At 39.9% G+C, this 24,241-nt stretch overlaps 1 protein-coding gene across 11 annotated transcripts in view; it reads left to right on the top strand.

Moving 5' to 3' along the window:
- LOC117239191 (cyclic nucleotide-gated cation channel alpha-3-like) overlaps positions 1 to 24,241 on the top strand; it is a 220,574-nt gene that overhangs the window by 21,566 nt on the left and 174,767 nt on the right. For 10 of the 11 annotated variants that reach the window (XR_004494380.1, XR_004494373.1, XR_004494374.1 and 7 more), the window contains exon 2: positions 22,113 to 22,806. The exons of the other annotated variant lie outside the window; for it this stretch is intronic. The gene's annotated coding sequence lies outside the window, so the exon portion shown is untranslated. The remainder of the gene's footprint in view (positions 1 to 22,112; positions 22,807 to 24,241) is intronic. 11 annotated transcript variants of the gene reach the window in all.

Genomic DNA, 24,241 nt, shown 5'->3' with positions numbered 1-24,241 from the left:
ACGTATAAAAGTTACATTTGGCTGTTTTCTTCGCAACTGCACGAGACAAGTTACACGACAATGTCTATTAACAGTATCTGTCGGTATCATGTTTCGGAAATTGTCAGAAATTCATAAAGAAAAATGTTAGGTTGTTGGATTTGGTAAAACGTAATTTTATTAGGTATACATTTTTATTTAATTTCCATGCGGGAAAGAGAAAAACGATAGATCAGTGAAAAGCACTGGCAAATACAATTGGTCGCGTCTGTCGTTCTTGGTCGATAATGAATCTCATTTAATGGTTCCGAATGGATAACCGCCTAACCAATCTGATTTCTTTTCTTCTAACGAACTTTCCCTTTCTAACAAATTTTCCGTGGAACTTTTTAATGGATTTTATAAGGCGACACACTGGATTCCTCGATAATTCGACTCTGTGTTCGGTTCGGTGATTTAAATGTCTTGTCAAATTTAACAAGCAGGTTAATTGAACGACCTTCTTCCGCTTCGCTTGATGTAAGTTACGGGCTTTTGGGAAAGTTTTTTACGTCGTCGCTAATTTTGCAACTAGGGAAATTAGTTCCGCCGTTTTACTGAATTTTTTCAGCCTTCGGGCTGCTTAAACTTTGTATTTTTCTTAATGGTTCCCGATAGGAAAGAAAATATATTAATTCTTATCGCGTCAACATATTGTATTATAAAATATTTACATATATAAATTTGATCCTACTTTTACTAAAAATTAATTCCAACAACAATGTATTTGTAATAAATAATAAATATACAATATCGTCGTAAATACTGGTAAATTTGAAACTACGAATGTACCAATACTACGATACCAAAGATTGTAATTGAAATTGTGAAATCTATTTGGCCTAAATTACGCAAAAAGCTATCAACCATCGATCATCTGAAATTTATTTAAGTATATTTAGTTTGAAGTATATTTTATTTTAAAAAAGCGTAGCTTCGTTTCTATCGAATATATTTTATTTCTCGTCATTTACCAGCAATATTTTTTGCTCGCTTATTCAATAGCGAGTAACATAATTAATATGTGGTTTGGATCCGTACCGTATTCCGCTAATTTTTCTCGACGATGCCTAATGTTGATTTCTGCATAACTCGGGTCCATTTAGTATCGTACATCCCATTTACTTGAAACGAAGGTGCGCAACAAATGAAATTCTTTGCCGGAACATTGCTCAACGACGCAATCGTTGACCGATCCTTTTATCACGAGATACATCGTGACACTGAGATCCGATTAATTAACAATTCTCCGTTGGACAGTATCGGCTCGCTGGCTGCATTAATCTTCATCGTGCACGATTTCACGTAAACGAAATAATTCAGCCGACTGGTCTTTAAAGAGCTGCAAAGGTTATCTGTACAAGGAGATTTTACGATTTAATTTTTATACACGTCCTTTGAAAACATAATAGTCATCCGCGGCCACGATTAAAATAACCTTGTAACCATTCGAGTTGCTCGTTATTGGCTACAAAATAAAATTTTCTTGCATGCAGCGTGCGCTACACAAAGGTTAAATTTATCGGATACTTGTATATTCTATTTTAATTGTATCGAACGCCATGTGTTACACGGTTTAAAGCGTATGAAACACGACGGGCATCGTTCAAAGAATTGCTGACACGAAAGAGAACGTTACGATGCATAATTTTGTCGAAGCGTTTTCGATAGTTTGTGGTTCGCCTGAACAAATCGGACGCGTATCTTTGAACTTTATCGAGCCCCTTATAAACGGAGCATTTTTTAACTATAAAACTCGTCGAAAGAATCCCAAAACGTACACCTCATAATTTGGAAGGACGATGATCAATTAGTTTATAGACTCCTGGCTGCTATTTATCAATTTCGTCCTCTTTTTATAAATCTCCTCTATTCGCGCATCAGTCTTACTTTTTCGTAGACTTTTTACATGATTTGTAGCACTTATTTCACTACCGTTCACTCGATCCATTTGTTCATTCCATTTATTCTTTCCACGTTCGTTCGTATTCGTCCTGTTCGCTTTAGCCACACTGTTCTAACGCACACTGGATTGTTCGAGCGATCTAGCGGGACAAAAGTCGCGGCTCGTACATAAATCATCGGTTAACCGGAAATGTTTATTATTCGTTGGAAAAACAACATCGACGTTGCTTTACCACCCTTGAAACTTTCGTCCCTCGCCAGCCCCCGACGATGTTCTCAAAGCGAAATTCATCCTGTCAACGCTTCTTATTAATTACACGTCCAGTGCAGCTACAATTTTACGATTAGTCTGATCATAGATCGTCGTAGAATGGCACATAATCTTGCGTAGCCATTGTGCGAGTAATCCTATGTACAGAAACATTTCTAAAGTGATGGCTCTGGGTAATCGGATAGAGTGTTGGAATTATGGATGAAGTAGCGGAAGAAACGTCTCTACTGTCTCGTAGACCCGGAAGCGAAACGAAAGCTTGGCGTCTTTGGCTAACCGAAGTTAACTATCTGTTTCTTCCAAGAATGCTCTTTTTACGCCACTCTTGGGGCTACCTACCGCCCAATCGGCGTTTTCTCCTGTCGTACACGAAGTTTTATCATTCTTCGTAGCCACGCGCCTTGCAGCATATGGCTCTTCTGTTACACTTCTCGTCTGTTAAGTAAAATGCCACCGTTAGTCCATAAGACTAGCTTTTTCTTCTTTTCTTACTACCCCGTGATGAAATTATAAACTACCGAATAATGGACTGAAGGAAAATTATAATACATGGGATATTTGTATGGGATGTATATTTGTAGGGAAAGGAGATCGTTGCGTTCTAAGCGAATTAAGATACTTTCGATTAATTAATTACATGGCGTAATCGTTTCGCTTTGCATCACTGTACCTTTGTGCGGCCATGTTAATGTATGTAAAACTATGTTAACAAGGACATATTATCTACGCAATTACTATCTCATGTGAAATTATATCAATATTCGGGTAAACCAGTCACCATCATTTTGAATAATCGGTAATTAGATAAATTAATGAGAGAAATTAATCGAGCAAAGTAACGGCATATCGTCCCCTTTGTCGTATATCACCTAATTAAACTAATAATAAAAAAAAATTGAACGTGTAATTACAAAATTCAATTAATTTGAAATTCTAGAAAATTGTCAATTTCTGCAAACGAGTGTAAGCAATTTTTGTGCCAGGCAATTTTTATCGTGTCAATATAATGATCGATATCGTATTAGTATGGCAAACAACGTAATATGTAAAAGGTGATAAAAAAACGCGGCTCGTTCCACGATCGAATTTTATTATTTTACACGGGGAGAATGGGCTCACAAGTATCTCCACGTTGAAGGTTGGTTCTCATTGGTGAAAACTGATTTTCACTTTTCCTCGTTTCCCTGCAAATTGCATTCTCTTCCTGTCAAATGGTAAAATTCGATGGCTGAACAAGCCGGGTTATGTTAGTATTACTCACCGTGTCATATTATTTCACGCGTATTCATACGCAAATCCAGAAGATGCTGACGGCTAGAGTCTCCGATAGGGTTTTCAACTTACGTGTACTTTGCATACTGTTATATACCATCTCGGGGACGCATCTGCATTTCCCTGTGGAACCAAGAAGCGAAACGTAGCTGGGTAAACATCCGTGGAATCGAAGTGAAAGGGTGCCGCCTTCATCTTTCGCTACCAAGGGCGAGCGAGATCGATAGGGGAAGAAAGACGAATGTACAGGGTGACTAGAAAAGAAGTGTGGACAAATCCTTCAAGTACACACTGCCGCTTAAAAGTACAGAGTGGCTACACTTGGGTAGAGTAAGGCGTATTCAAATAGTCGTACCTGGTCGGTGAGTGGTTTCGAGAGAAATGACTTTTAGTATCCAATAGCCAGCCGTTGATTTCACATACATCCGAAAGCAAATATAAACTGTTGTATCTTTAGTTTGAATGCAGATACGGCTTTCTTATTTAAATATACGCGTAGAGAAAATATCTTTGTGCTACCTGGCAGCAGGTGGTGTGACTTGATTCGAACGAAAGTTGGACGTACCTCCTTTTCGAGAGGAATTTTGCTGTCTTCGATGAACTATGGCTCATGGTGTGTAAAAATAAATACACGAGCATATAAATAGGGAATGTAATGTATATATAATGCGATATAATATCGTATAATAATATAATAATAAAATATGTAATATAGAAGTCTTCGATTTAGGACAACGTAGTGGTACAGATTTTAATTTGCACTTGCTCGTCAGGAAAACTACTTCTATTAATTGATTGATTATGATTCACGAGTAAGAATAACCTTTGATCCAGTTTTAAGCGATCTTATATTTATTCACATGTTAACAAGAATGGGATTTCCTGTCTATATTCTCGTATACATACTCGTATACACACTCGTATACACACTCGTATACACACTCGTATACACACTCGTATACACACTATGTACGCTGCAAATTGTGTTTTTGTAAGTTAATACATGGTAGAGGTTACATTAATTGGCTAAGGGTGTCCTCAGGCAGTCAATAATATTGTCAATATTATTGTCAATATTATTGTCAATATTTCAGCCTTCTGCTCTCAACGTCACCCTATAATATTGACAGTATCGTATTCACAATACATATTCCTTTAGTTGAGGACCTTGAAATATTGACAGTGTACGGAGTACGACAGGACACGTGGGACCCACTTCGGCAGCTGATTGTACAACGAACAAAGTTCGTATAAACATATGTTCTATCTAAGTATTGATAATATACAGAGCGACAGCCACTTCGTGAGCTGATTTTACACCCACAAATAATGCAAAAGATTGGTACAAACGTATGTTCTATCTGTTTTCCTTTATGAGATATACCGTGCAAGGCCCGGAAAATGTCGGCAATTCGATGCTCCGCACGGGTTGGAAAAAGACGGGGTCGGATCGTGTCGGGTCCCAAAACTTTGGCCAGGCTAAGATATTAAATTCACTCACGATCGTTAATTCGAGGTTAATTTAATGAAACATCATGGTAGGGGTAGTAATGTGTTACGTTTGCTAATATTACAGTGGTAATAATATGAATCATATAGGCGATGAGTACATTTGCATACTTCGTTATTAATTATCAGATTGTAGCGTATGAAATACTCGCTTTTCTCGATTAACATGCACTTGCGTTTACTCCTGATTGGACTAACGATAAATTTATTAACTGAAATACGCTGTCTGTCGAAAGCTATATTTGTACGACAGACTTTTACTTTCAGAAATTTTTTGTCTCGACAACATAGTAAAATGTACACTGGATACGTAACAAGTTATCCCGTGAGATATCTAACAGACTGGATTGAATTTTCTCTCCAACCAACGATTTCAAACTTTCACGAACTTACTCTAGTTTGCAGGTTATAAATAGGATTTAGTTAAGAGAGATATTTGTGGTGTGGATAAAGTTGCAACACCTGTAAATATCTCAACTATTACACGTTTCGTGCTAAATTATTTATAGATTAACAGCAATACGTAGAATTTGAACCGAATATTTTATTTAGACGTACATGTATGACGTTTCACTAATATATTTTTTAGTCTTTTTACTTTATACACGTATGTATAAATTAGAGGCTTTATAGAGGAACAAGGTAGCTCGCAATATCCTGTAGAAAATAGCTATGGATATAAATTTTTGACAACAGTTGATTAATTCTTCGTTTATTTATGATTAGCGCGTTTCATACCTCGATAAATGTCCAACGATAATCCTGCGTCGAATAAAGGATGAAAATAAAATAAACGAATGATGAAATTCATAAAACAACAGAAAGCGAATTCATATACGAATATTCTGAGATTATTGCTCGCTGTTGTATCATCTTAGAAAAATTCGTAACCCTAATTTTATAGATCCTTCCAAAACGTATTGTCAATATTCAACCTAATGTTTCCAGCCGTGGAATAACCGACATTTCGCTTAATAAACTCTGTTGCTCAGATACTCATATTGCTCTCTAGGATAACTCACATTTCAGTGCGGTTCTATGGCATTAACTTGTGGTGGAGATAGCGTAGTTGCGGTACCACAGGTACGTTGTAAACTCGATCAAAGACTTACAACCTTTGTTCATTACCAACACATGGCTGTGCTTGGTCCTAATGGCGAATTTATTGAATATGCAAGTGTTTATCGAAGGAAATGTAAGGATATGACATAGCAGAAGAAACTAGGAATAAGAATGCAACAACCTTCTGGCAATAGACTATGGGCCTAAAGTACGAGTAAATTATTATTACTATTATTATACAAAAATATCTCGTACTTTGTACGATGGATTTATCGCGAAAAGATATGGAATCTTTCTTCCAACTATATCGTACTACATCGAATCATCCGTTGATTTTACCTGTTATTTTTTAATTCGTTTTTTATTAAAAAATTTTTTGAGATATTCCGGAGATAGTGCAACGCGAAATATCGTATGTGAGTACAGAATATATGACGAGTACAGTAGAAACGTCGACTATGATAAAAAGAGGAAATCATCTGCACATACGGAATTAAATTTCGTTTGTAAGCAATTTAGTGGAATTTAAACGTTTGACGTATGCGTGTCTGTGAGAGCATGACAATTAATTGTAAAGTGAAAAAGTAAAGTGATTTACGTGTACAAGGATACAACCACAGATGGAAGATGATTAAAATCGAAGGATTGCGTTTCTGCACAGGACAAAGAATAATCTGCAGAGAAACCTCTGCAGAACTAATCTCAGAAGAGAAAATGAGTTTCCATTATACGAATAAAAATGAGTGAAGAAGGAAAAGAGATTTAATTAAAAGTTATAGATAGTTGCGAAAAATCGGGCGCATTGATTATTATTATTTTTTTTTTTGCCTATAATTGTCGTCGTGATATTCGATCGTCTAGAAAACGGAATTATTTAAATGGACAAGGACGAGAAGAAATCTCGTACAGGTAGCAACATCTTCGTGCAAGCAACTACTTGGGAAAGTGACTTTATTCGAATGAACGTCACCGTGGAGGATTCTTGACTTTTACTTATCCGAATCCGCTTTGTATCTTGGAAGTCCTGCATGAAACTTTGGAAAATCCTATCTGATGGAAATCAGATAGAAGACTTCTGCATTGCTGCGGATCCTTACGGTAAATCTTGTTATACATTACGAACGTTTTATCGATTTTAGTTTGTGTTTCATATCTGCAAGAATCGAACAATCAGGCTGCAGATCTTTAAGCTTCTATAAGTTTCTTGTAAATGCATAAATATCCGTAGTTTATAGTAATCGAGATACAACTGTTGGAAGAAAGAAGAAAGGAAGAGAAAGAGCGCAGAACATGTCTTACAGATTAAATAATTCGATTGCTTTATCGACAGCTGAACAGTTGGAAACTATATTTGGTTTCTACAGAGGAAAGAGTCGAAGGATCTTTTAAAATTGTTAACACGATCGTGATCGGTTACCGCGGAACACATGGAGGTTACGAACACATATATTTCAGTTTTACGCCAACTCTCAAACTATTAATTGCTTTCCAAGACCGGGTCCCGTTGCGACTACGAACTTTTAAAGATTAATGGTATTTCTCGTGGAACTTTATTCTCGATTAAAACAACTGCGAACTGGCAGCCGGTCCGTGCGCTCCTGTTGTTTCCATTTTATCTATTACACGTGCAAGTTGCTATAAGTACATACAGTCAGCCAAAGAAGTCTACACGCGTGTCTTCAACGCGGAATATTACGGTGAAAACATTGGCTGCGCGAATTTTTCTATTCGTTAGCGCACACATTCGAAAGTAGTGAATGTAAGAACAATAAAAAGTAAAGATAAACGATAAACGAGGATTGTATTGATAACTAAGTATAGATAGTTTTTAGTTTTTAGTTTCGCGTAGGCGATTTAAATTCGATGCCGTAGAGTTTCCTCGCTGTCCATACAAGGAAGCAAAGAAAAAGATCAACAGAGATAAATTGCATAGAAAGTTATTTCCTCTTTGAAAATTCATCACTGTACTTACGTTCATCAGGTGTCTACCAAAGCATATACCACATACGTACTTGTGGTACCTGCTTTGCTCATGCGGAAAAGTGCATCAGGGAAGACGGAGGAACATAAGCACGTGGCTTCAGAGACACGAGAGGTGCATTAGATTAGAGTACGCGCCATATACATAATCAGTGCTATCAAACATACTTGCTTTCACAGAGAACATGAAAGTAATTTTAAAGATATGAATATATACTTTTTTTGGTAGAATGATAATACGATATAAAGCAGTATAAGGTAGCACAATACGATATTATAAAATTACGTCGCATTACGCAGATGTAGAATGTTTGATCACTACGAATGGTAGAATTTTTGGTCGAAGTTACCAATTGATATCAAATTGGAACAAAAGTTACTCGGCACATCGGTTTCAAAAAGACTTTCCGTTCGGTAGAAAATTATATTTATCGGCTTTTTATTCAATTATATTTATCGAACATAAGCGTCTGCACGTTTTGCGGGCATCGCCTTTGCCTTAGTCCTTTTCTTTCAGAACGACAGAAACCGATTTGGCTGCGAATGCGGAGAATCGTTCTGGCCGAATGCAAAACAATATTCTAAACTATTACGTGCGGTCGAGATACGCGATAACTATCATACGCGATGGAAATTGAATTGCCCTCGCCAAAAATGAGCATACCAGTAACATAAAAAATCTTAATCGCGCTGTTTTTCCGAAAACTTTCTCCATGTTTTCCCGATTAATATCCTCCGCTTAAACGACAAACAAGTTTCTGTAACTGATGTCCCTCCTGTAAAAATTGTTAGGGCGACTGTTATCTTTCGTCCCTGCCAGGAACACGTTCTACGTACGCTAAGCTGCCAATTCGCGGATATCGTTGGAAGTAGAGTTTCCAGAGGTTGGCAAGCTTCGCGACGCTCCGGCTCTCCCTGTTAATTGATTTCGGATCGCGCGCGTATCCACCTTGGCTGCCGGCGAATGGAATTTCTCTGGCGGTGCAGGCTTTATCCTGATTAAATTCTCTGATTTACTATCAGCGTTATGGAAACTCGCGAGAAAGTGCAAGTCCCGTTTGCATAGCGGAGCGCTGCTCCGGATCGATATACGTAGGAATGCCAGCGTTTCCGCACCCGTGGCAAACTTTTGCCAACCTGTCGATTCGAGCGGCTGCCTGACGACGATGCGTCTTCCGACACTTACGCCAAGGGACTCTTTCGCGACTCGAGACCTACATCTCTGTTCGATTTCTGTAGTTGCTTTCCGGCTTGAACCGTTTTCCATTGCCATCCGTACCGACTGCTCGTCCCTGCAACGCGAGAAACTCGATATGGATGCGGTATCGGGGAATTGTTGCGTGGAAACGTCGCCAGGGATGAGTCGCGCAACATTCGATTAGTCGATGTCCCGATAATTCCCGCAATTGGAAAGTTTAAGCTCGACGTATACCGATACATCGGTACCAACGTGACAACCGACTGTCATTTACTCGTTAACACTAACTTGCTCAGCAGACCCGCTCAAACGACCGCTTCCAAAATTTAATTGAAAATTGCACGTTCGTTCGTTGTTTCTTTTATCCGTCTGACTTTACGTAGATTCCTGTGTTATTCGATCGATCAGTTTCCTAATTTTTCTCAATACAGGAATTTACATAGAGTTAGACGATGGAAAGAAGGAAGGATGAGTGTAAAGTTAGTGTCGAAATATCGACTTTGTCGCAGTAAGCGTGCAATTAGGCTAGGCCAAAGAGAGAATTAGGTGGCATCGTTGCTTGCTAATGTACTAATCGTAGGTGGAATAATGTGAGAATAGGCGAGGAATGTAGGACGAGATCGTAACGGTATCAGTTATTATCCGATACTCGTGTATATTCCGAATTTCATAAAGTTCATCTGAACACGTGGAGCTCGCGCTGTCCACGCGCTCGCCGCGATCATCGGTACGCTATTCACGCACGAAATTCAATAAAACGGCCAAAATAAGATAAATTTCATAGACTGACGAGTCGCCAATAGCGTGAACGATTTACGCAACATGGTCGGACAAAGGCGCGCAAATAAAATACATTTTGCAAAAATTAAACGTTACGGCGTAGCAATATTTCACCGTATCACAGCTGCCAAGGCAAAAAATGTATAAAATGCTGGCGGCAGATCGAACGCGCTAAATGCTTCATTTTTACCCTTCCGCCGAGCATAAATCAACCCCTGGCCCTTTCAATACTTGAAGCTTCGTTCCAATGTATTTTTATGCAGACGCCGGGGCGATGGTCGGGCGCGAGCCAATCGAATCTCATCGCGAGCAACACGATAAATCGCAGACAATACATTAAGACAATGATAGCTAGCGCTGTGCGGCATATCATATTGTTGGAGACACTTGGTACGTGGCACGGTCTGTTCCAAGATATACAAGAGTCCAACGGGACTGTATGCTCCTGCAGGAGAGTCGCTATGGCAACCAGAGACGTCGACGTATACGCACAGGCGCTTCTGCCGACGCCTCGAGAGACGTCGTCGTCGTCGTCGTCGCGTAACACTCGCTCGAAATGCCAGACAATATTGGTCGAATTATTCACCGGGTCCCTACCGGAAACGATGCAATCGTCTTGACGCGTCGCCGCGACATCCACGACACGCACGACGCTCACGACATCCACGGCTTCGGCCGTGCATGAATATCGCCATTTGATTTCGCGGAAACACTTCTGCACCGGCTGCTGATTATCCCACTGTTACCAAGCCACGAATGTGCTTCTTATCGAGCATTGAAACGTCCATACAGGTTTTGTCTCTGCTTTGTGTGAGAAGAATAACAGCAGCTGATTGTCACGTGCACGTTCGACGTTGCTTGACGTATCTTTTTAAATTTATTTATTTTACGTAAAAAGTTGCCAAAAGGTCACACGTTCGAGGGATAGATGTTCGCATTATGGCGTTAATGCAGGACAAAGTATCAACGAAGACATTTATTTACCGGTCATATTTTGGCCATTCTACTGTTACTCGTAATATCGAGATGTTCTTACGCAAAATGGTGAAAGGATTCGATTTATCCGGAAGAAAGATACATTTTCATTATAAAAAGAAGACAACGCAACTATTAAATGCACACGCGACTGCCTGCAAGAAATATATGGCTCCAAAAATGTGGTACTTTTTGAATCGTTTATCATCCTTCCGCAACATTTGCTTTTAATTACACTGGCCGAACTGCACTAAAGAGCTGTAACTTGTAACAACTGCTAGATTTAAAAAATAACGAATAACTTCTAGTATATATTAGTGCGTGTGTGTGTGAATTTTATATTTGCAAGAACAAACCACACATGGAACGGGAACTTCGCTAAACGTAACCAATCGATCGAACGAGAAACCAATCGTTAATAATTTTCGTATCTTCATTAGAAATTTGTAATAAAGAGTTTACGACCTTTACACGCTTTTAACTAACATATTTCTCCCATTTTTAATCGTGAAATATACCGACATCGTTTGACGAGATAAAAATGAAACATTCTATATATTATACTTTGCTATTACGATACGTTATAATAATGCTACAACACGTTCTACTTAAGCGTAGAAGAAATATCTGACAGGAATATCTTTTATACGTGCTTGCTGTCATTCCACGATCTTTTATCGGACAGAATGTGCAATCAGAGGACGCGGATTCGTCGCTCATTGCGTCTGCCCTGTGTTGTGTGAGATTGGCGATTACTAATTTACAATGCAGGGTTTCGAGTAATTAACGGTAGCTGAGCAGCAATGTGCACCACATCCGAGACCTGTGGTCTACGTGCTGACGTCAGGATTATACAGCAATTGCTATTGAACAGGCGATGACGATACCCTAATTAGTTATTCAGGTTCGTTCGTTGCCCCTTTGGTTTATGAACGTCGTAACATATCCATTTCCGATATATCGCTGCCTGCATAATGGTAGATATTTGTGTTACAAGGTGCAACGATCATCAGAGTGTTTCGAACGATTGAAAACGAGCGAACGATGCAAAGATTTCTTCGATCTACAAGCGCGATGAAAGATGGAAGTTTAAAGTAGAAAAATGAGAATGGAGTGTGTAAAAATGTATACGAGTATCAAGAAAGTTAAGTTAATTTCAATTTTCTTGAAATTTTAGTTTCTCCGGAACGAGGCTTCGAGCGACGAAATTCCGTTCTTCGTTTTCAATTTATTTCAGCATATAGAACAATTGTTAATTAAATAGTCAACTATCGATCGATGTCCAGCTGGAAATTGGTCGAATTCACGTACATATGTAGTTTGTAAGTCGTCGATTTTTCCCGAAAATGCAATTGCGACGACCAAGTCGTTTTCGTCCTATTTTCAGCCATAGAATCCGCTGCTTGATCCCTTTCGTACCGTGAATTACGGGCCACCCTGCTTATCGTCTCTACGAAATAGCTTAGACCGAATTAAGAGATCGTATTTAATAGAGCGTAAAGTCGAGCTGTTTAATAGGATACAGTTTCGAAATACTTAATAGAGCATAGACTAGAAACTAATAGAACATAGACTGTTGAAGCGAACGTGGAAATTCCCACTGGAACACGTAGTTTCGGCAAGTTTCGAGGAAATCTTGACGCATCACTGGCGTCGCTAAATGCCTTAAACAATGTTACTGGACGAGAGTTGGGTACGTACCTCCGTGTTGGAGAATTCCACTTTGCAAATACCCCAATTTCGTTGCGAATCACAACGACGTCTATTTGCGTCAACTTTTCGTTCATACGAAGTCGTTCGCACACTTGTCTTTTAAGACGGATAGACATTAAACGTTCTAGTTGCGATAATCGTGCGACTATCAGCTGCATATAACTTTCCATCGGTTTCAATGCGTTCCGCGAAAGCAGTTTCCAAGGAGCAGGAAAAGAAAAAGGAAAAAGTAAGAGAAGACAGAAAGAGGGAACCAGAGCTAAACCACGATTCACTCGGTCCATCCGATTTACCTAGTCCGGAAGCGTCGTATCGTATCGTATCGTATCGTATACCTTTACAGCCTTTTCAATTCGTGGATCGATCCGTCGCTGGGCACGCCTCAAAACGTACCGCAATTTCCTTCTAATATGCCGGTTTAATTAGAGCTGATCGAATGGCTACGTATTTCAGCGGACTTTATTGCCTCTAATCCATTGATAGTCCTCGATGCGCGATACGGCGAACGCTGGAAACATTCCGCGTGACGTATTCAACCGGGCTGCGAGCTCGTAACTTTGATATAAAGTGGTAGGACGAGGTTTCGCGAAGTGGCGCGAAATGGATGGCTCTTAGCCGTAAACGGCGAAACGCTGCTACTGCCGAATTATAATCTGGTCGGTTAAATACGTGAAACAGGCCAGTAGTGGTGTAGCTGGCGCACGGGTGTGTATATGGTCCCCCATGGGCAGACTTGGGCGGTGTTGAAACGCCACCTCCGAATAGCTTCATATTTGATAGCGCCGGCGTGTAACAAGGCGCGCGTACATATATAACTGTGCCACAGGGAGCGGTGATTATATTTGTGACGATGAAGAGTGATCCTCGACGGCCGGAACACCTGGGGAATCTGTTTCGAAACGCGTTCGACCGAGATTCCCGCTTCCAATCAATGACGATAGGTTCGTCGAGTCCTTTGTCATCGTTCGACGAGATTTCAGCTGAAACGCTCGCGTCTAGTTAAGGAGATGGATGCTACGGGATCTAGTATTTGCGGTATTTCCAGCGAACGCTGCATGTTCGCAGACGAACGATCTTGTCGAAAGGTTCTCGTCTTGCGATTACTCGTGCGAGCGTAAGTGTACGATTGGAAAGAATTAGGGAACAGGGTATAGTCGCTGACGAACGTTCGTCTCTCACATAGAAGGTATCAAGGCTTTGAGGATAATTAACAGGCTACGTAGCCTCAATTGCCGCGTATCTTTTGCAGCGATGGGGAAGATTCAAAAGATCGCTCGACAAGTTCGTTCCGATTTCCATTTGCACGACAAGACGTCTACAGCCAGACCGTTGGTCGTGTCGCGCACCTTGCGACCCTATCTTTGCTGGAAAATCGCGGCACAACGGTACGATTTACCATGTGTTTGGCGTAACTTGGAAATTATCGTGGACTCGTCATAACCAACCTACGCTTATCGTCGATCGGACGATCGTCTGTTATGTCGTTTCACGCTACAGCATTCTACTACGTTTTACATTTATTTTCATACATTTCCATACATTTTGGAATTACCAGCAACGAGCTTCATAAATTCAACTTTGCTCCGGAACTTCCGTATCCGTGTATAAATGGCGGCTCATTAAATCGCATCGCGTTGCATTCGGATTGGGTTATCGTTGCGATCTTCCATTAGCTGAGATATCCTGCGAGCATTACGCTCGGTGACTCCGGCTGAATACGCCGCGACGTTTTATCGACGTTTTATCGATGTTTTATCGATGTTTATACTTATATCGGTGCCAGTCGTAAAACAGCCAATGCAAAATATCGCGCAGCCGTGTAAGGCCGTATTTACGCGATACTTTTATTGGTCGCATTAGCCCGAAGAAACTCGCCTGCGCTGCAATTTTTTCTCCGCCGTCACGGCTCGACCGTGGAATTGCTGTTTCGGCTACTTTACCTCAAAGCAGCAACGAGCAAAACTGCGTTACAAACAGGGTGGAGAGATGGTTTCAACCATTGACGTTTTTAAACGAGCACGAATCGCGTCCAGAGAGCCGGATGATTTACCGTGAAAAAGTAGCCTTTGCTTTCGTGTCTCGGTCACTGGAAATTGTCTCGTTAATCGATGCTTTCTGTGTTCGATCGTTCAACTTTTAATGCGCGCGCATAGAATTCGGGAGAAAATAATAAGCGCACTTAATTGGCGTAATATTTCACGCGAGTTGTGCGAACGAAACGTCCTTATTTATACGTATGCACGCTATTGCGTGAAAAATTGCTTTCATGGGACAATGAATTAATTTTAACATGAAACTTAGTACTGCCACATTTTTGGCCTACTGTACGCAAAGAGCGCGCGAACAGATAATTTTCTATAGCTTGAGAAACGAACGAGAATATTTTACACAGGCTATTACTTTGATTCAGACTGCTGTCGTTAGGGAAGTAATCGGTTTCTCGTGTTACTTAATGAGAATTATACAGTTCTTGGTCTAGAGTTTGACAGTAAAACTTTTAGTCCAACAGTTTATCAGCAAAAATATCAGGTTTTTGGAGAATTACGAGGCGATGAACAAGCGTAGATAATATGTATACAGTGGGCTCATATTTTACGTATTTTCATTGAATTAACTGACGCAGCGTAAATATCAGGGGTTTTCGTAAACAAATGAGAGCTTATCGTTAAACAACGTGCTTGCAGCGCAGCGCTGCCCAAGTTCGATTAAATTCCTAATTAAATGGTCCTTGGCAGCTCTCCATGCCGCAGGAGCCACTACATTTTCTCCATGAAAAGAGTTTAAAACAATCCTTTGTTCCTAACGTAGCCGAACAAAAATGAACGAAAATCACGCATCCGTGTATCTACGGTACAGAGTAATCATTTCATGACAAAAGAACCCTATATTTCGATACAGGTTCCATTCACAGATACATTCTATCTGCTGACGTAATTTTCATTTGGAACATTGTTAAATATTGTACGTGACGACAACTTTACAATAGAACATCGTTGCATGTTATACGCGGTTGCAATTTTACAACAGAACGTTGTCGAACGTCGTATCGTTCGTTTAACAACAGTTGGAATTTTTAGGGAGTCGGCCACTGAAAAGACCGGACATCTACGAGTATGAACGATCAGGAAATGACGTTTGCAACTGTGTGGAACAGTCAGAAAATAAATAAGTAAATCCGTATAGCGTACAAAAGCGTAGAAAATAAAGGAAGATGATACGAGAAGGATTGGACGACGATGATGGATTCGAGCGTATCTTGATCGGATAATAGCAGAACGAAAAGTGGCAGTGGTTGGCAGCGAAGATGTACGCCAAAACGCGCAGCCGTCAGAGTGTCAAAAAAGAGCCTAAGAGGTGTCATTCCAGCGCCGAATACTCTGAAGTTCGGATGCTGTACTAGAAATAATGTAGACAGCTATTCATTTAGACACTCGGTAGATTACTCGGAAGCGGTAGTCTCTTTGTGCTCGCGTCGCGTCCTGGAAGCCGTGACATTTAAAGACGAGTAATACAGATGCACGATCGTGAATCACGTTAGATTAAGTTGGGGTATTCAGAGCGCACACAACAGAATTACTGTGTGGCGTAAATTAATTTTACGAGCCGCCAGAATCCAATGCACGCGTTATTTAAGACTAATAATTTAGCGTGCTCGAAACTGTCACGTAGTAGCAACGGTAGTCGATAAATAATGCTTTACGTAGAGGGATGTTCCGCAGTATCTCGTTTGCCACGTTAGGAATAGAAAAGGTAATAAAACTCGTATTTTTGTCTTCCCTCGATGCTTCTACGTTTCAAAAGTATTCGTTTCGTCGAAAGATAAACTACATTTACATCGCCGACCAGAGTAATTAATAATTTTCTTCGTTAAATAGAGTATGACTAACAATTTTCTCTTTCAAATCGGGTCCATCGAAAATTCGTTTTCTTATTCCTTTCTCGTTACTAGTCATGACGCGACAACATGGAATCAAGTAGAACAAGTACCTACATAGTCAGACATCGTGCTCTCCTACAGGCAACGTGTTCATTTCTAAGGTACAATTTGGAGAATTTCTAACGAACGAACTTCAGCGAAACTAAAGTATTAAAATCACTCTAATACGCGATATATGATATTCGTTACGACGTAATCGTGAGTAATGGCGAGCACGGTATAGCCGCCTACACGTATTACCCCGAGCTCGATAGGGATTCTACTTTCAAACTCTCATTTCTACTCCCACACTCTCGAGCCAAGAATATTCGAATATCCCGCACCGAAACTCGCAAGACGATCGAGACTCGAGAGATTTTAATGGATTTTGTCATTAATTGGTATTGAAAAAATCCGCATTTCCTTAGTTGCCAACCCAGAAAATTCCATACTTTCATGAACTTTGCCAAATGGATGATAAATTGGTTCCTAAACAGATATTATTCCTCTCGTCTATTTTATATACATTTTGAACATACTAGACGTATTAAGATTCAAAATTGATGGAGTTTTAAGACTCGAATTAAGTTCGAAGCGATTCGAATTCGTCGCCGTACAGATTCCAGGCAATTGCAAGCGTCTCACGACACGTCGGTCGATGCCTTGTCACTTTAAATTGGTCACTTAAATTGTACATTGTACAGACAAGCGGGATTCTATCGCAAGTTATCGGTCGCTATCTACCAAAGTTTGCCGAGTTGACGATTTAAATCGATCGCATCATTTCGTTTCTACGTTGTTGAAGCAGTTTCTTTTCGCCTTCTGCTGTTTCGCGTATTTTTTGGCTCCTCGTGTTCCCTAAAGTGTGTCAACTTGTGCGCGTTTCGCTCTTAAAACATGTAAATCTGAACGCCCGACCGATTTTACGACCTCGTTATGTCGCTTCCGCGTACGTACGCACGTATAACACAGCACATACTTAGAAATTTATCCGATAATGTTGCGCTTAATTCGGCGAAACCGAATGGGCAACGGCCGAGTTCGTCTCAATCATCCGGCGATAATACGAACGCATTCATCGACAAGCGAGAAACGGAAGCGCGATCCCTTGTCGCTGTTCAGTCATTTGCAATCAGCTCGTTCCGAAACATTGGAACGTTGTACATTGAACGTCTATTGCTTCGTATCCATCGCCAATGGATCGATCACGGCCAGTACGCACGTTACACGAAGCTCCTTCGTGGCCGGTTCGCGAAATTTACATTCCAATTATTGACTCTACCGTTTTCCCTGTTATCTTTCTCGAGAAATATGTATCTGAGAAACGAGCCGTTTCTAAACGTTTTTAACGTGAATGTGGGCTAAGCAGCTTCTCGACGAATTTTTCTCCACGAGAAATCGGTGTAAAATATCTTCAAACGATTCGTAAACTTTAGAAATATGGATATCCATATGGATAACCAGATGAAAGCACCATCATCTTTACTTTCAATTCCAACACGAATATTCCTATTAATAGAAGCCCAATAATCTCAAAATAGTTTTCATTTATACGGTTCATATAAACGTGTGTACGTAACTCTCTGTTAAGATAAATCACTTGGTATTTATGGTACTCTTGATATTTTGAATCCGAGGAATTTCCTTGTCCAAGTCACCTACGATAAACGATACATATCTGGTTCCTTCGGTTCGAAACAGATTGAGAATATCCGGTTATCTCGCGAAGAAATAACTCGGACAAAAGCGGTCGCGATTGTCGACGCTTTTCCGCTATCTACGTCGAGATATTCGCCGCTCTTTGTCCGCGGAATAATTCGATATATCGTCGGCTGGGGCTTTTGCCCGTATCACGATTGTCGAGTGTCGTCGCTACTGTCAGTGCCCTTTTTATACGCAACGCGAGAATAATAGGTGGAAATAATACGTCAAGCCAACTGAACGCGACAGCTGAATGTCCCTGGTGTTCACTGTGCTTGTCCATTCTCTCTCCTCTGTGTCCGCGATCTTCGGTGCCGGCAACGATCGTCCCCACAATGATTTTCGTTCGTGAAATGTACACACATTTTGGTATTTTCCACTTCCACTTTCAAGAACGTTATTTTGATCGGCGAATCGCGCGGACTGAAGGGAGAAACGTAAAGGCAAAAATAATGAACGAATTTGCGTGTGAGACGAAGATGAATCTACGCGTGTAGCGTAGCAACAGGATTTAGACGATTGTAGATCTTTCGTGGATTTAGCGATCATAGAAACGACGAATATCAGAAGCGTAACAAGATAGACATCCTTAAACTGCATTAAACTGCGTAAAGTTTCACAAAATCTTACACACACGAGAGTACGATACAACGATCAATGTGCAATATATGATATGAGTGTCCTCGGTACTTTCAATAAATTATAACAAATAATTACGTTAAATTAAATTAAGTTAAATAATTATGCAGGTCTACGTTGCTTGGGGCGTTTCGTATTTTTGATTTCTCATTACTTCAAGCACTTCTTTTCTTCCCCTCTTCCTCCACTCTTCGTTTTATTATTTTTGTAAAACGTTGCGAGTAATATTCTCCGTTTAAAGTTATCCTTTTGTCTCGTGTGCCGAATTTTTCGTTTTGTCTCGCGTTTCACGAAACGTATTCAGTAACTTGTTGACCACGATTTGTCATGCGCATGGACGAATGCAGGAAACTGGATAGGGAAAAAGGTGTAACGACATAATGTAGATGTAAGTCGAGAAAACAACTTGTTGGCGTTGAAAGTGGTGTCTGGAGGGTGTTGCACTCAACGGAATGAAATTCGACGGAATATGTAACGAAATTCTGACTATCTGTGAAAGACGACTCGGCAATCTCGTCGCGTGATTGAAAATTTTGTATTATTCACGAGACGAAAGCACTGTGTGGAAATATCGACGGAGAATCTTTTACGAGTCAAATCGCAGGATTTATAAAAATGCTTTGTACGATTTCTATGCAGCCTCGAGCATTTTATGCAACGCTTGATTAAACTTCTTGAATCTATCAACTAAACGTTGCACGATAAAAAGAAAATGGAAGTAACACCGAACATAAGAAGAAACACAGTCGTGTTAACTGTCTAGGATTAAAGATTTTTTAAAAGAACAAAAATATCACAATATCTATGTATAGCAATGTACATATTATACGCAACGCATAAACTAATGCATACGTTTAGAAATAATAAATACATACATAGAAAAGATCTTTTGCACTGTAATACCTTCTTTGCAACGTTTTTTTAATGTTCCTCTATCGTTTTTCATTTAAAACGACTTCAAAGCTAAACACGTGTTTCCCCATCTGCTTCAAAAATTCTCCTGTCCCATAATTTGACCATAAAGTGATACAAAAATCAGGAACTCGACAAAAACGTATCTATCGTGTTCTACCCCCGTGATCTTCGTATTCCTTCGCTCCCCAAGAAAAAGATAGACACACTCGTACTATTTCGCGCTCTTGGAAACAGTTGGAAATTTTACGAGAGAACTTGAAGCTAACCGGTGCGCGATGTCGATGCAGTTTGATGGAAATTGGTCCACGGAGAGCAGATACTGGCGAATTCGAAGGCAGAGTTAATCGATCGGCTTATTAATGCGTCCGGAGGTAACTCTAGAATTCACCGTACCCCAGCAGAGCGTTGCCTCTAAACGAGCGTAACCGAAACCCTTGTTTTGTTAATATCAAATCACACGACTCACTCAGCCGAGTCGATTCGCTAACCGTTGCTCGGAATGGTCCTGACACACGAGCCTTCCTCCTGTCCGATCGGGACAACGGATAATTGATATTAGCCATTTTCTCGAGGCTTCTTCTAATCCTCGACTCATTACTCGCTCATCAGCGTCGAGTATCCGATTCTGAAACGGCGGGTCCTATTAGCGTGACTTCGCAAGACCCGACCACGTAAATTTGCTGCCACAAATTATGAACAAGATATATTAGCCGCTTCTAAACGAGCCACGTGTGATGCATTAGCTTGGAGGGCGAAGGAACAGGGTAAATTTGTGAACAGCGCGGTTAATAATTGTTGGTAGATTTACGTCGTCCAGTGTTTGCCTGTCTATTCTGTTTTCTATTTAGAGGCGAATAGTTAACAATTGATGCAAGGGACGATGAATCTTCCTGTAAAACGTTTTATCGGTGAATGCGAAATGTTTCCCCTTCAAACGTAAAATTTTAATCGCACCCAGCTTCTTCGAAATATCATAAATGGTATTTGATCGGAACAATTTCCACAACGAACCTTCTCGAGCCATTGTGCGATTTTATTATTCCATAATTCTTGCAATGGAGTTCCTACAGTCTCGTCATTTACTTTGCTTTCTTTTAGCATTAAGAAACGCATTGAAAAATTGTTTATGTCCAGTTTAGGTTTTCAATAGCTAGCTTTCCATCTGGCTAGTGAGTAACACTTTTGCAGTTTGTGATCGAATGCCGTTTGAATTTGACGCGATCGGCTATTGTATTCTATGAGCGACGTTTAGCGTGATAACACTGCGCAGTGAGTTAGTTGAATGGCGTGCGACGTGATGCAATTGAATGTACAAATGTTCAAGTTTCTTCTTTCCCTTTTCTTTTTTACGTTTCCCGTTTTGTTTGTTCCTTTTCCCTCTTTCGTGTGTGTGTGTGTGCTTTAATTTCGTTTCTACTTAACGAAGTACGTCAATGCAAAGCTGCTGCTGATTTTCCCTGTGCACGAAGATTCTGCCACGACCGTGGTACAGGTATAAACGCAAACGTCAACTTTATTTTCTTCTATCGAACCATACATCTTCCAATACATTAATCTATACGTCTTGGTTCGGTTATCAACCTATTTCTGTCGGAAGATGATTAGCTTTTAGTAGGCGATTTAACTCCTCTTTCGAAAAACCTTTTGCATCGTATGAAAGAGACAATAGAAGTGCTTTACGTTCTTCCGCCTTGTATACACGACACATATATATATGTATGTATATGCATAATTCTATACAATCGACAAAAATAAACGGCCAGGTAGCGAAAGTAGATATGAATGAAGTTTAATCGAACTAGTACCAGTATCATATACTTCACTTTTATATATGGCACAGTACATAGTACATAAACTGCATTGACATCTACTTCCACTACCTGTCCATTTATTTCTGTCCTTATAGTACATTATCGGTAGCATATTACCTATATCCCTTATAGTGCATAGATTATTTAGTAAATAATAAAAGTTAATATTTATACCTTATAAACGAGCCGTATTTAAAAAAAACTTCATTGATACGTATTTACTCGACACTTTTACATCGATACTTTCGTCGCCGTCTACAGCTACATATACATGCATAGATAATTTGCATTTCATTCTCCCTGCCTTTCACTCTGCTGCCCAAAACCCACGTTCGACAAACACCGATCGCTAAATTTCCAAGCACAACCACGAACCTATTGCCGCTCGGCTCGATCATCGTCAGCGAATTGTCGTGCTCTAACCTGATTCATCCGCACCATTTTCAGGTACCATCGCGCTATACAGCGCTTTGACGGAAGTTAAGCATCGTGATCGTTGCGAAGAGAGCAAAGGACGAAGGGGAGCATCGAGTGGTTGGCAGCAGCAGCAGCAGCAGCTCGTCGAAGAAGGCAAGCACGTGACACGAGTGCCGTGACCCGAGACACTTGTTGCACGGCTGCTGTCCCTTAAAGAGTCTGGCTGCACGGCGTGTTCCTTCAACGCGACAGGATTAGTCAACGTTGAAAATAAGCAGAAGGAGGAGGAAGGGAGAAGAAAGAGAATAAGAGGGAAATAAGAGGGACGTACGTGTGGTGAATTCCATCGAACATCGCGTTTCTTGCGACGTACTCGTGGCATGTCGGCGGCGTTTCCTTTTAACGTGGTTCGCGAGAAGAGGGTCGTCCGTTGACGGGACGAGAAAAGCACGAGCGGCAATCGTGTGATGCTGTCGAGGCGATCGTGGATTCGTCGTCGGCCAGCGAGCGCACAGGCGACGCGTGGCTCTGTCTAGGATTAGTGGAATCGGAGTTTGGAGTTTTCGGGCGTAAAGAGGCAAGTGGATACCGGGAAGAACGGAGAACATGAACGTGATTCTGCGTTTAGACCGGTGACACCGGTGGCGGTTGTGTGTGCGTGGCTATCGTCGCTGGTAACTCCCAATTAGCAGACTATCACTGAGACGACGGATATCCTCGCTCGGTGAGATTACTTTTTACATTCTTTCGTTTGTTAAGTTGAAATTTCGGATGAAATTTTTGAAATAGGAACTCTTATAGTTTAATTTAGCGGACGATCTAAGAAAACAAATCTCGAGGTGTCCAGAAGATTTCGAGAAAGTCGAGCGATTTTAGAGTATTTGATAAGTCACGCGACTCTTTCAGCGGATTTAATTCGAGGAAATTATACAAGTGATCCGAGATGCTTCTCTTGTCTGTTCCATTTCGTAGACTTTACAAAATTCTGTAGCGACAACGTTCCTATTTCTTGAATGCAATACAGCGTCGAGGAAAACGAGATTGCAAAACAAAGAAAGACGACATTCGTTTATAAGAAAATGTAGAAAATGTCTTTCATTGTTTCACAACACAATGGAAGAATATTTTACGATATTAACAAGATTTATTATTTTTTATATTAATAGAACATACTTTACACATACACACGCATTGTTTATCTATTTAAAATACAATACGTACAGAGAAAAGTCAATTTTCGTTAACTCGATAAGTATGCTTAATTAATTTAACGTGTAAATACAATATAAATTAATTTAAGCGCAGATTAACGTAAAATATAATCGAAAATGTGGCTCGCAGAACATGAATTATGTACTAACTAACAATAAGTTGGTTAAACTTCCAATATCGAAATATAAATTATAGCGATTAGTATCTGCGAAATTAATTTCCATATTAAAATATTCAATTTTGATATTCCGGATTATGGAATGCATCATGAAATTATCAACGATTGAAGGAATTTAGTAATAGTCACACGTTCATAACGCACACACGATGTACATAGAAAATACGACAATTTCATTGCAAATACATACTAGCAGCCTCATTTGCATCAAAAGAATCTGTTATACGGTGAAGTTAGTTACGCGTATTAATAAAAAATCGTAATAAAATTTTTCCGAGTAAATTATTCAAATAAACATCAATTATATTGTAAAAATTATACTATTCGAATTTAAGTAACTAATCAAATTAATTTTTTTCATATCAATTACATTCCAGTTATTCGTGTGATTTCTGAACAAATAAATAAATACTGATTATCTACTCTAAAATTACTAAAATTAGCTTGGTTTCCGGATCGCGTATATAGCGAATATGTAATAAAATGTAATAATTTTTAATCAAAGATTCAGAAACATATGCATACGTTATCAAGTATACAGGATGTGCCACAGTTATCGTACCTAACGCTGCTAGTATGTTTTGTACGAAAAAGAAGCTTAAAAATATTATATGAACATAGGAACGTAGTTGGTTTGTTAAAAAGTTATAACAAAAATACGAAATAACAAGAGATTGGTTTTTCGTCTGTACGGTTTTTTAATGAAATCTGAAACCAGACTTTCTACCTGTATTGTTATTTACGAGTGCAGAAACAGTCTGATTTCTAG

This window comes from Bombus vosnesenskii, unplaced genomic scaffold, assembly GCF_011952255.1.
Source record: "Bombus vosnesenskii isolate JDL3184/JDL3185 unplaced genomic scaffold, Bvos_JDL3184-5_v1.1 scf7180000013883, whole genome shotgun sequence".
Classification (NCBI taxonomy): domain Eukaryota; kingdom Metazoa; phylum Arthropoda; class Insecta; order Hymenoptera; family Apidae; genus Bombus; species Bombus vosnesenskii.
Note: the sequence above shows the minus strand (reverse complement) of the source record. Positions and strands in the feature narration are given on the sequence as shown.